General features: G+C 43.5%; 1 protein-coding gene across 5 annotated transcripts in view; it reads right to left on the bottom strand.

Moving 5' to 3' along the window:
* arfgef1 (ADP-ribosylation factor guanine nucleotide-exchange factor 1 (brefeldin A-inhibited)) overlaps positions 1-12,522 on the bottom strand; it is a 312,411-nt gene that overhangs the window by 71,524 nt on the left and 228,365 nt on the right. The gene's annotated exons all lie outside the window — the stretch shown is intronic.

The following is a 12,522-nucleotide window of genomic DNA, read 5'->3' as shown; positions in this document are numbered from 1 at the left end:
ACCATTGTAAATTTGAACATTAGTTTTGTTGTATATCATGTAAGTCCAGAGTCTGATATTTTCAAACGTTTGGATTAACAAATGATGTACAGGGAATCCTATCATCTTAAGCGTAAGTGCATCATTGTGTGTGTAAGCGTTATGTCTGTAAGAACAGAAGTAAGGTTTGGGGTGACCAGACCTTGGAAAAAAAGAAATACTACAGCAAAGACTGGAAATTTAGTTTCCTGTTGACCCTGAGGAAAACAGAAACATCTCAGAGGAAGGCGTGACCTCCACTATGCCAACTTAGAAGAACGAGGTTGTATAAGATCAAATAATGATTGTTAATGCTACACGTTTACCAGCAATAATCAGAACTAAATAGAGTTTAAACACATCCTGCAAACTTGTTATTGCTAAATGTTAACTTGCTAGCTACACAAGGAATCTAACCATAAACTAACACTTTGCTGATTATAGCAATTGAATATAATGTCGACACATTAAAAGTAGAGGCCAGCTGATGCTAAGTTACTTTAAGACACTTGAATTGCTTTTATGATGTTGGGTTCACCAACTTCATTAATTAAACATATCTGCTTGAGTACCTTCTAATATGTAGTATTAAAATACCGTTATTGCTAAAAAAAGATAGGTCTAAGCTTTTCGTCTTGCATTCATCAGGACTCTGCAAGAATACCAATATAAGGGGAAAACAACAATTTATACTGTATGTGAAGAGAGTGCTGATTGGTTAACAAGTGGACTCCAATTAGCAGAGGCAATGCCATGGAGAATGCACCAGTTAATGGTGACTGACAGTTAACTGTCAGGCATTGCTTGAAATTTAAAGCAGGCAGCTTGACCCTGATTGGTCAAGGCACTGCCCTGAGGAATGAAGCAGCGAATGGATGTCACTTATTTTGTTTAGTTGAAACAGGCGAAATGTGTGCACATGTTCTTTCTGTCTGCAATCCCAGGCACTCTAATTTTATTTAATAATCTCTTGTGTGGGACCTTATCAAAAGCCTTCTGAAAATCCTTTATCTATGCTACAAGTAACATCCTCGAAAAACTCCAAATTTGTCAAAATGATTTCCCTTTCATAAATCCATACTGACTCGGTCTAACTTTACAATTCCTTTCTAAATGTCCAGTTATCACATCTTTAATAATAGATAGTAACATTTTCCCTACCACTGACGTCAAACTAACAGGTCTGTAGTTCTCCATTCTCCCTCTTCCTCCCTTCTTAAATGGAGAGGATACATTTGCTACTTTGTAATCTACAGGAACCCTTCCAGAGTCTAAAGAATTTTGTATGAATAATGGATCCATTAACTCTCTCACCACCTCCTTCAACACTCCGGGATGAAGTTCATCTGGTCCAGGGGATTTATCAACCTTCAATCGAGTTAACTTTTCAAGTACGGCCTCTTTACTATTACTAATTTCTTTTACAAGTTTTACAAGTCCCTTGGTAGCCTAGCATTACTGGGAGATTTTCTGTATCTTCTTCCATGAAGACTGATGCAAAGTAACTTCTTAGTTTCTCCACTCCTTGTTCTCCACTATAAATTCTCCTGTTCCCACATGTGATGCGCCCACATTTGTCCTTGTTGATATTTTCCTCTTCACATACCGAAAGAAACTTTTACAGTCTGCCTTTATGTTCCTCACTAGTTTGCATTCATATTCTCTTTTCCCTTTCTTTATTAGTTTCTTAGTTCTCCTTTACTGGGTTCTAAATTGCTCCCAATCCTCAGGCTTACCTATTTTTCTGCCTTCCTTATAAGCCATTTCCTTTAATGTAATGCAATCTTTAACTTGTTGCGTTAACCACAGTTGATTTACCTTTCCCTTTGGGTATTTGTGCCTTAGAGAAATTTATATCTGTTGTAAACCATGTAGTACTTCTTTAAGTACTAGCCATTGCCTGTCAATTGTCAAATCTTTTAGTGTACTTTCCCAAACTACCATAGCCAACTTGCCCCTCATGCCTTCATAATTTCCTTTCTTCAGATTTAAAACCCGAGTTTCAGGATGAATTATATTACATTCAAACTTAATGCAAAATTCCATCATATTTCTATTTCCCAAAGGCTCCTTTACAGCAAGGTTATTAATCAGCCCTTTTTCATTACACAACACTAAATCCAAAATAGCCCGATCACTAGTTGACTCCTCAATATACTGCTCCAGGAACCCATCTCATACACACTCCAGGAATTCCTCCTCCTGAGCATTAGTGCTGATTTGATTAACCCAGTCGGTGTGTAAATTGAAGTCGCCCATTATTACCGTAATACCCACGTTACATACATCTCTAATTTCCTAATTTATACTGTGCCTCACATTAGCACCGCAATTTGATGGCCTATAAACAACTCCCACTAATGTTTGCTGCCTCTTGCTGTTTCTTAGCTCCACCCAAACTGATTCTACATCTGATCTTTCGATCTAAGATCCTCTCTTACCAATGTGCTGATCTCACAGAATCACAGTGCAGAAGAGGCTCTTCGGCCCATTGAGTCTGCACCGACACGTGAGAAACACCAGAACTACCTACCTAATCCCATTTACCAGCACTTGGCCCATAGCCTTGAATGTTATGACATGCCAATTGCTCATCTGGGTACTTTTTAAAGGATGTGAGGCAACCCCCCTCCACCACCCTCCCAGGCAGTAAATTCCAGACCCTCTGGGTAAAAATTTTTTTTCCTCACATACCCCCTAAACCTCCTGCTCCTCATCTTGAACTTATGCCCCTTTGTGACTGACCCTCAACTAAGGGGAACAGATGATCCCTATCCACCCTGTCCACGCCCCTCAATCTTGTACACCTCGATCAGGCCGCCCCTCGGTCTTCTCAGCTCCAACGAAAACAACCTAAGTCTATCCAACCTCTCTTCATAACTTAAATGTTTCATCCCAGACAACATCCTGGTGAATCTCCTCTGCACCCCCTCCAGTACAATCACATCCTTCCTATGACATGGCGATCAGAACTGCACACAGTACTCCAGCTGTGGCCTCAACAAGGTTCTATACAACTCCAACATGACCTCCCTACTTTTGTAATCTGTGCCTCGATTGATAAAGGCAAGTGTCCCATATGCCTTTTTCACCACCCCACTAATATGCCCCTCTGCCATCAGAGATCTATGGACACACACGCCAAGGTCTCTTTGTTCCTCAGAACTTCCTAGTATCATACTGTTCATTGAATACTTCCTTGTCAACTTACTCCTTCCAAAGTGTATTACCTCACACTTTTCAGGGTTAAATTCCATCTGCCACTTATCTGCCGAATTGACCATCCCATCTATATCTTCCTGTAGCCCAAGACACTCAACCTCACTGTTGACTACCCGGCCAATCTTTGTATCATCCGCAAACTTACTAATCCTACCCCCCACATAGTCACCTATGTTGTTTATATAAATGACAAATAATAGGGGACCCAGCACAGATCCCTGTGGTATGCCACTGGATACTGGCTTCCAGTCACTAAAGCATCCTTCTGTCATCACCTCTGTCTCCTACAACTAAGCCAATTTTGAATCCAACTTATCAAATTACCCAGTATCCCAGGTGCCTTTGCCTTCTTTATAAGTCTCCCACGTGGGACTTTGTCAAAGGCTTTGCTGAAATCCATATAAACTACATCAATCGCACTACCCTCATCGACACACCTGGTCACCTCCTCAAAAAATTCAATCAAATTTGTTAGGCATGACCTCCCTCTGACAAAGCCATGCTGACATTCCCTGATCAAACCTTGCCTTCTCTCCTTCAGAATTTTCTCCAATAGTTTCCCTACCACTGACGTGAGACTCACTGGCCTGTAGTTCCCTGGCTTATCTCTACAACCCTTCTTAAATAGCAGAACCACATTAGCTTTTCTCCAGTCCTCTGGCACCTCCCCCGTGGCCAGAGAGGAATTAAAAATTTGGGTCAGAGTCCCTGCGATCTCCTCCCGTGTCTCCCTCAGCAGTCTGGGACACATCAGCTGGACCTGGAGATTTGTCCACTTTTTAGCCTGCCAGCACCTCCAATACCTTGTCATTTCCTAAATCAAGAACCTCGCCGTCTCTCTCCCCGAGTTCGATATCTTCATCCTCATTCTCTTGGGTGAAGACAGATGTGAAGTATTCATTCAACACTCTAGTGATGTCTTCTGGCTCCACCCATAGATTTCCCCCTTGATCCCTTATAGGCCCTACTCTTTCCCTGGTTATCCTCTTCCCATTGATATACGCATAGAATATCTTGGGATTTTCCCTACTTTTACCAGCCAGAGCTTTCTCATATCCCCTCTTTACTCTCCTAATTGCTTTCTTAAGCTTCACCCTGCACTTTCTGTACTCCACTAATGCCTCTGCTGATTTGCTTCCCTTGTACCTGCTAAAAGCCTCTCTTTTCCTTCTCATCGTAACTTGAATATCTCTTGTCATCCATGGTTCTCTGGGCTTGATAATCCTTCCTATCACCCTAGAGGGAACATGTTGAGCCTGTACTCTCCCCATTTCCGTTTTGAACACCCCCCACTGTTCCTCTGTAGATTTCTCCACAAATTACTGTCCCCAGTCTCCCTTGGCCAGATCCTGCCTTATTTTACTAAAATCCACTCTCCCCCAATCCAAAACATTTTTTTGCAACTTGTCGATTTCTTTGTCCATAGCAAACTTAACCTGTACCATGTTGTGGTCGCTATTGCTAAAATGCTCACCCACCACCACCTCAGCCACCTGTCTGGCTTCATTCCCCAGAATTAGGTCCAGCACTGCACCATCCTTGTTGGATCCTCTACATATTGACCTAAAAAGTTCTCCTGAACACATTTCAAGAAATCCACTCCATCCAAGCCCTTAACTCTATGTCTATCCCAATTAATGTTGGGAAAGTTGAAATCACCTAATATTGTTTTTACACACCTCTATAAACTGTGCACATATTTGCTCCTCAATTTCCCGCTGAGTACCTGGAGGTCTGTAATAAACATCTAACAATGAGGCTGCATTTTTTTTTATTCCTAAGCTCTACCCACAAAGCCTCATTCGATGCCCCCTCCAAGATATCTTCTCTCCTTACTGCAGTAACTGACTCCTAAACTAATGATGCAATGCCTCCTCCTCTTTTATCCCCTACCCTATCTCATTTGAAGATTCTATATCCTGGAATGTTGAGCTTCCAATCCTGCCCTTCACTCAACCATGTCTCAGTGGTGGCTACTATTCCACGTGTCAATCCTACCCTTAACTCATCCGTTTTACTTGTAATACTCCCGGCATTAAAGTAGAGGCCATCCAGCCTTGCCTTACTCCCTTGAAGCTTAATGCAGCTGTACTCCCTCTAACTTGATTGTTTTACTGTATTATGATGTGTCCCTATTCTGCTAACATCTGTGTCCCCTCCCCCTGCTGAATTAGTTTAAACTCCTCCCAACAGCACTAGCAAACCCGCCTGCAAGGATGTTAGTTCTGCTCTGGTTCAGATGTAGACTGTCCCACTTGTACAGGTCCCACCTTCTCCAGAAACGGTCCCAGTGATCCAGGAATCTAAAACCCTCCCTCCTGTAACAACTCTTAAGCCACGTATTCACCTGCATTATTCTCCTATTTCTGAGCTCGCTAGCATGTGGCACTGCGAGTAATCCAGAGATTACAACCTGAGAGGTCTTGCTTTTTAGTCTACTGCCTAACTCCCTGAATTCTTGATGCAAGACCTCATATCACTCTTTCTACCTATGTCATTGGTACCAACATGTACCATGACCTCTGCCTTATCACCCTCCTCCTTCAGGATGCCCTGCAGCTGTTCAGTGACATCCCGGACCCTGGCACCAGGGAGGCAACATACCATCCTGGAGTCACGCTGATGGCCACAGTAGTGCCTATCTGTTCCCCTGACTATAGAATCCCCTATTACTATTGCTCTTTCTCCCTTCCTCCCCTCCTGTACAGACAGGCCAGAAGATGGTGCCAGAAACAACGATCTGTCTGCACTCCCTGGACGAACCAGTGCCCTCATCAGCGTCCAAAGTGGAATACCGATTTGCGAGCAGGACCCCAGGGGACTCCTGAAATACCTGCTTGTTTCTCTTGGACTGCCTGGTGGTCAATTATTCCCATCCTTCCTCAAGTCCCTTCATCTTCGGTGTGACCACCTTCCTAAATGTGCTATCCACAATGCTCTCAGATTCACAGATGCTGCAGTGTCCCCAGCCGCCGTTCCAGCTCTGAAACCCAAGTTTCCAGGAGATGCAGCTGGACACACTTCCTGGTCCCGGGTACTGGAAATGTCCCCGGCTTCCCACATGGAGCACGAGGAGTAAAACACCATGGCTTTGAGCGCTCCTGCCATGGCTTATACCTTTAAATTAAACCTTTTAAGTCAATTACTCTAGGGTCCTTCTTTCCTGATCCTTGTTACGGTAGAGTATAAACCCCAAAAAGATTTTAAACTATAAGCGATTAAAGTAGTAAATACCTTACCCACTACTCACCAGTAATTTCTTTCCCTTGTAGCCTCTACTGCTACAGCAGGGAAAGACCCACGCTCTGAAGATTTAAGAAGTTGGATAGAAAGGAAAAATGCAAAGAGCACTTTGTCCCCTATGCACTGAATTCCCACTTTGCACCAAATTGCCAATACCAACTTTGGCTGTGTCTCACTCAGGATGTGGTCTCTCTCCTGTTCGTGTGCAAGCACACGTCCCTTATTAAGAGTGCTACCCCACCTCCTTTTCGCCTACCCCACCTAAATGTTGAATATTCTTGGATATTTAGTTCTCAATCTTGGTCACCTTGTAGCCATGGGCTGAATTTTTCTGTCGGCGAGCAGGGGGTGGGTCCCGCTTGCCAGTGTGAAAATGACACGGGATTACCCATTGAGGCGATTGACAGCATAATTAAAACAATTAAAGGACCTGCCCGTCCAACCTTAAGGTTGGTGGGCAGGCCAGGAGCCCCGGTGGGCTTCTGAAAAAACATGAAACCTCATCTACCGGCAGGATGAGGTTTCATTAGGGTTTTAAAAAATTTATTAAAGTTTGTGAAATTTATTAACATGTCCCATCTCGTGTGACATTGTCACATGAGGGGGACGTTAAGGATTTTTAAATTTTCCTATTTTTAAAGTTTATAAAGCTGTCAGCAATCTCCCTGAGGCAGCATTTAGCCTCAGGGAGATGGGCGCTCTTTCGTGCGCATGTGTGAAAGAGCGCACTCTCACATTTGGGGAATCACCCCCACCTGCACAGGAAGCGCACAGTGCTTCCCGATGGGCGTCACACTGGGCGGGCCTTAATTGGCCCACCCACTTAAAATGGCGGTGGGGCCCACTTCTCCGTTGGGGATTGGCTCCCCGCCCGCTGGAGATTGGGTCGGGCCCGCCTGCCTGACGGGCAGAAAATTCTGCCCCATGTCTCCACAATGGCAATTAAATCATTCCCATTTACCTCAATTTGTGCATTCAAATCATCAACTTTTCTGTGAATGCAACATGCATTCAGATAGAGTGCCTTTAATTCTATTTTTTTAAACTTTATTCTCTATTCTGACCCTATTTGATGCTTGCCTATGCTTGGTCGGTCTTTTTTTGCTTTCTACTTTTCCAATTCCTTTAACAGTTCTGCTTTCCCCCAATCTGAGCTCCCTCTCAGGTACACATTCCCCCGCCAATTTAGTTTAAACCCTCCCCAACAGCACTAGTGAATCTCCCTGCAAAGATGTTAGTCCTGGTCCTGCTAGGATTCAGCCTGACCATCTTGTCCAAGACTTACCTGCCCCAGAACTGGTCCCAATGCGTCAGAAATCTGATGCCCTCCCTCCTACACGAGTCCTCCGGCCATGTGTTCAATTGCTCAATTCTCCTCTTCTATGCTCACTAGCACATGGGACTGGAAGTAATCCCGAGATTACTGCTTTCGAGGTCCGGCTTTGCAATCTCCTCCCCAGCTCCTTGAAATCTGTTTTCAGGACCACATCCCCCCTTTCTAACTAAGTCATTGGTACCGACCTGGGCCATGACTTCTGGCTGTTCACTCTCCCCCAGAAGAATGGCCTGCAACTGCTCTGGCAACAGGGAGGCAACATACCATCCTGGACTCACGTCTATGGCCACAGAAACGCCTGTGTCCGTTCTTCTAACTAACGAATCCTCTATCACTATTGCTCTTCCCCTCTTCTTCCTCCCCTCCTGCATAGCTGAGCCACCTGTGGTGCCACAAACTTGGCTCTGACTGCACTCCTCCAAGGAACCAATGCCTGCACCAGCATCAGAAAGGGAAAACCAATTAGTGAGAGGGACCTCAGGGGACTCCTACACTACCTGCCTGATTCTCTTGGAGTGCCTGGTGGTCACCTATTTCCTTTCTGCCTGCATGCTCCTAGCCTGCGGTGTGACTGCCTCTCTGAACGTGCTATCCACATAGCGCTCAGTCTCATGGATGCGCCAGTGACTCCAGCTCGAGGTCTGAAACCCAGAGCTCAAGTTTCTGGATCTGGTGACATTTTCTGCACGTGGTCACCGGCAGCATCCACGACTTCCCACATACTGCAGGACATGAATTCCAAACGGCCGAGCTGCTGTGCGAAATCTTAACTTTACTTCACTTACATTATCTTTGTGTTTCACAACAATTGGTTAGGGTTTGGAATGAACTGTCTAACCAGGTGGGGAATACAGGTTCAATAATAACCTTCAAAAGGGAATTGGATAAATACTTGTCGGAGAAAAAAAATGTAGAGATACTGAGAAAGAGTTGTGAAATGGGACTAATGGGATTGCTAACTCACTGGCGCTAACCTGAAGGGCCAAAAGACCTCCTTCTATGCTGTACTATTGCATGATATGAGTAGGTAGCTCCAGTTGAAGTACTAGAATCACAGTAGTAGTTTTAGCCATGAAAAGGCATTATGAAGGAGCCTGTAAAGCAAAGGCTGCTGGGATCTTTGACATATGTTAGCCTAGTCAAAGGACAAAGTAAAAACTAGCCCAGCCACCCCCACTAGAGCTATACCTTGAGTGCCCTACCATCCATTCTTAATTAGCACATTCATTTAGATAATATCACCAACTTTAACACCTATGTGTTCTTTTGTCCTTTTGTTGTTGACATCTTTTGATGATCTGCTTCTATCACTGTTTGTTTGTCCCTACAACCACACCCCCCCTCCACTTCTCTTTCTCTTTCTCTCTCTCCGCACCCCCCACACACCTTAAACCAGCTTATATTTCAACTCTTTCTTGGACTCGAACTCAAGTTCTGTCGAAGGGTCATGAGGACTCGAAACGTCAACTCTTTTCTTCTCCGCCGATGCTGCCAGACCTGCTGAGTTTTTCCAGGTAATTCTGTTTTTGTTTTGGATTTCCAGCATCCGCAGTTTTTTTGTTTTTAGCTCATAGTAGATATGAATACAGTGATTATAAGTAGATAGGTTCCAGTCATTAGAGTGCTAAGAAAGACAAGACAGGGGGCCTGCAACACTTCGCATTCATTGTGACAGCAATTGCAGGTAATGACGTGACTGTCACTGGAATGCCAAGATACACAGTAAAATGAGACAATTGGTCTAAGGTACTTAACACCTATTGTGATAGATTGTGAGCCTAGGTGACCAAGGCACATCTGCAGTCACAAAAGGATAGAGACTAAATGCATGAAAAGCAATGTAACAACTCAGAGGGCAGAGTACTGACTTGGATTGGATTGAATAAGACAGGCTTTCCCTGCATTCGCTTGAATAAACATCGAAAACCGTATCCGAGTTGCCGAGGTGTCAATTTCACCACAACAACTGGTGTAGTCAGCAGGATACTCGCATCAGGTCACTAAGTCAGCACTGCAAGATGGGTGAGTACATTCGAATTTACCATCTTTGGATAGGGCAGTTAGCCTGACTGAACTGACATGGGCGAGTATCAAAAGAACCAGATTGGAGAGCTCAGGACAGTAAAAGTGCCAGGGAAAGGGTCGGAACTGCACTGGTAGAGCCCGAAACAGTGCAGGAAGGTCAGAACTCAAGGGTCGGAATCACACTGGTGGGGATTGCAAACCGCACAATAAGGTCAGAACCCAAAATAGGATGGCTGTCGCGGAGCCACCTAAAGGGAACAGGGATTTGGACTGGGGACAAGAGTATCCATTACTAGGCTTATAGCAGATAAACATAAGAATTTCATAAGTAAAATGTAAAACGACGGGTGGATCACGGACAGGAGTCAGGGAATGTTTGGTAAAAATTACATTGGTAGCACCACAGCGGTCTAGAATACTGTTGATAAAAAAGGGAAACAAGTGTGTGAGAGTAAATGTCTTGGTATATTTTGTTTTCCTGTTTGAATGTGATACCCTTGTGTGTCTGTAAGTGCTGTTTTTGTGTCAGTGAACGAAAGGGTTATTAACCTTTGTGGTCTGGTCTTGCAGATGTTTTTAAGATTTTTTCATGGTTGTTTAATGTGTATTAAGGTTCAGACTTTAAATGAGTTTGAACTCTAATTTGTTTTTTCCCTCTCCTCTGGAGCTCGTGATCTGGGGATACTTTTGGCACTTTGAGTTCCTCTCAGAATAGTTCATATTTCTAGGGGTATATGGAAATATGAAAGTTTGAATGCGATTATTGAGTGTGCTTATGTCAATTTAATATAAGGTTTAATTGTGGATTTGTGGGAACTCAGTGACCAGTTAAATGTGAGAATTATAAACATGGTCTAATGGAATTAGTGTTGGGATTGTGTGTTATCACATCTCCCCCAGATATAAAAGGAAGTTTTTTTTAGAGGAGGTAATGTGTTCAGGTGAGAATGAGTTTGAGACTTTGAATCAGTGCAGAATGGGTAATACAGATAACCTGAGGAATTAGAAACTGGTTTAAAGGGAGGGGAAAGATAGGTTAAGCTATAACGAAATGAAAGAGAATGGAAAATTCTGTTTTTTTTTTCTTATTTTAACTGAAGAATTGTGAGGTTCTCATGTTCTGTCTGTTTAAAAGCTTGCCTGTGGCTATGGAAGACTTAAGTCATAATTGCTTGAAATTTACGAGCTGAGAGAAACTGATTGCTTTTCTTTTTGTGTGAAGGCTTATAGGCTTCTTTGCATTTTGCAGTAAGAATGTTGAAAGCTTCCTTGTAAGAATTCACTTTTCTTTAGTTTTTTTTAATTTCAGTCGTTGGAAACTCAATTGAAGAAAGAACCACAAGGCTGCTCATGTAATTTATGTGTTCTCCTTCCATTAAAAGCAGGTGCTACTCTTTTCTGTCTGTGTGTGAATGTGGATTTATTTTTTGTTTGCATGATGTTTGTGTGTTTGAACGTGTGACTTTATGATTTGGATTAAAGGCAAGCTTACTTTATTTTGAAATGTTTGGAGTAATTATAATTCTGAGTTGGGTTGGATTGGTCTTGGGTTAAAAAATTCCTGCAAAGTTAACGATTGGAGGATTTTAGCTCCTGCCACAGTTCTCAAGAGAACAATGGGAATTTATTTTACATTTTGGATGTTGCTAGTTGGAACTTGGAAACAAACATTTTAGGTCTGAAACAATGGGCAACCTAAACTCAAAAAAAAAGGAGAAACTGAGAAGTTTGGAGACACTTGACAATTAATCAAAAATCCTGCAAGCTACAGGGCTGAGGGGAATTAACTAGATTTAAAGATTCAAATTACTGGGTAGGAGTGATTTTCAGTGCGACTCTAAAGCTAAAACATATTGGCACGACTCTGGATGAAGCTCCAGCCATCTTTAATTTCTAAACTTTCACAACATATACATGGAAAGTAGGTATGCATTTGGAGTAGTGCACAATTACATGATCGCATGGAGTCGTAGAAGACACGTTACCTCAGGGGGAAGACAGATACAACCTGAAGCAAATGGTTATGAGACCTCATAGAGGCTGCAGTGGTGAAAGTTAAGGCACACCAGAAAGGTACAGACCCTGTTCAGCGAGGTAGCCAGCAGGCAGATTAGGCTGCCAAGGAAGCAGCCATAAAGGGCCCAGAATATCAGATAGCTGTGGTAGTAGTTGGGCCAGGGGAAGTAAACATGGTAGAGCTGCATCAGGAAGGAAGAGGAAGCACAGTGGGAGAAGCATGGAGCAGTTAGGAGCACCGATGGTGTCTGGCAGAAAGAGGGAAGAGTGGTAGCACCGAACTGCATCCAACATAACCTAAATGGAAATATACCATGGGAACTCGGACCATGGACGGGAAGCCACGTTGGGAAGAATGAACAGGTGTTGTTGGTGGTAAGGTACGGGAAGGAAAGTGGCTAAAAATTGCCAACAATACATAGTATGCGCCCATCACAACCCAGGGAGGCCTTTTAAAATCCACATGTTGCACCAACCCCGACCAAAGGGACCAAGTGCAGTTAGATTTTCCGGTATCCCTACCACCTAATCGAGGGAAGACCTACTGTTTGGCTATCATCGATCAGTTTACCAGGTGCATAGAAGCTTACCCCACTCAGGACTGCTCAGCAATGACCGTCGCCCAAATAATGGCAGAGGAGGTAATTCAAAACTGGGGCATA

The sequence above is a fragment of the Carcharodon carcharias genome, chromosome 6 (assembly GCF_017639515.1).
Source record: "Carcharodon carcharias isolate sCarCar2 chromosome 6, sCarCar2.pri, whole genome shotgun sequence".
NCBI lineage: Eukaryota > Metazoa > Chordata > Chondrichthyes > Lamniformes > Lamnidae > Carcharodon > Carcharodon carcharias.
The sequence above is the reverse complement of the archived record's forward strand: the minus strand, read 5'-3'. Positions and strand labels throughout refer to the sequence as shown.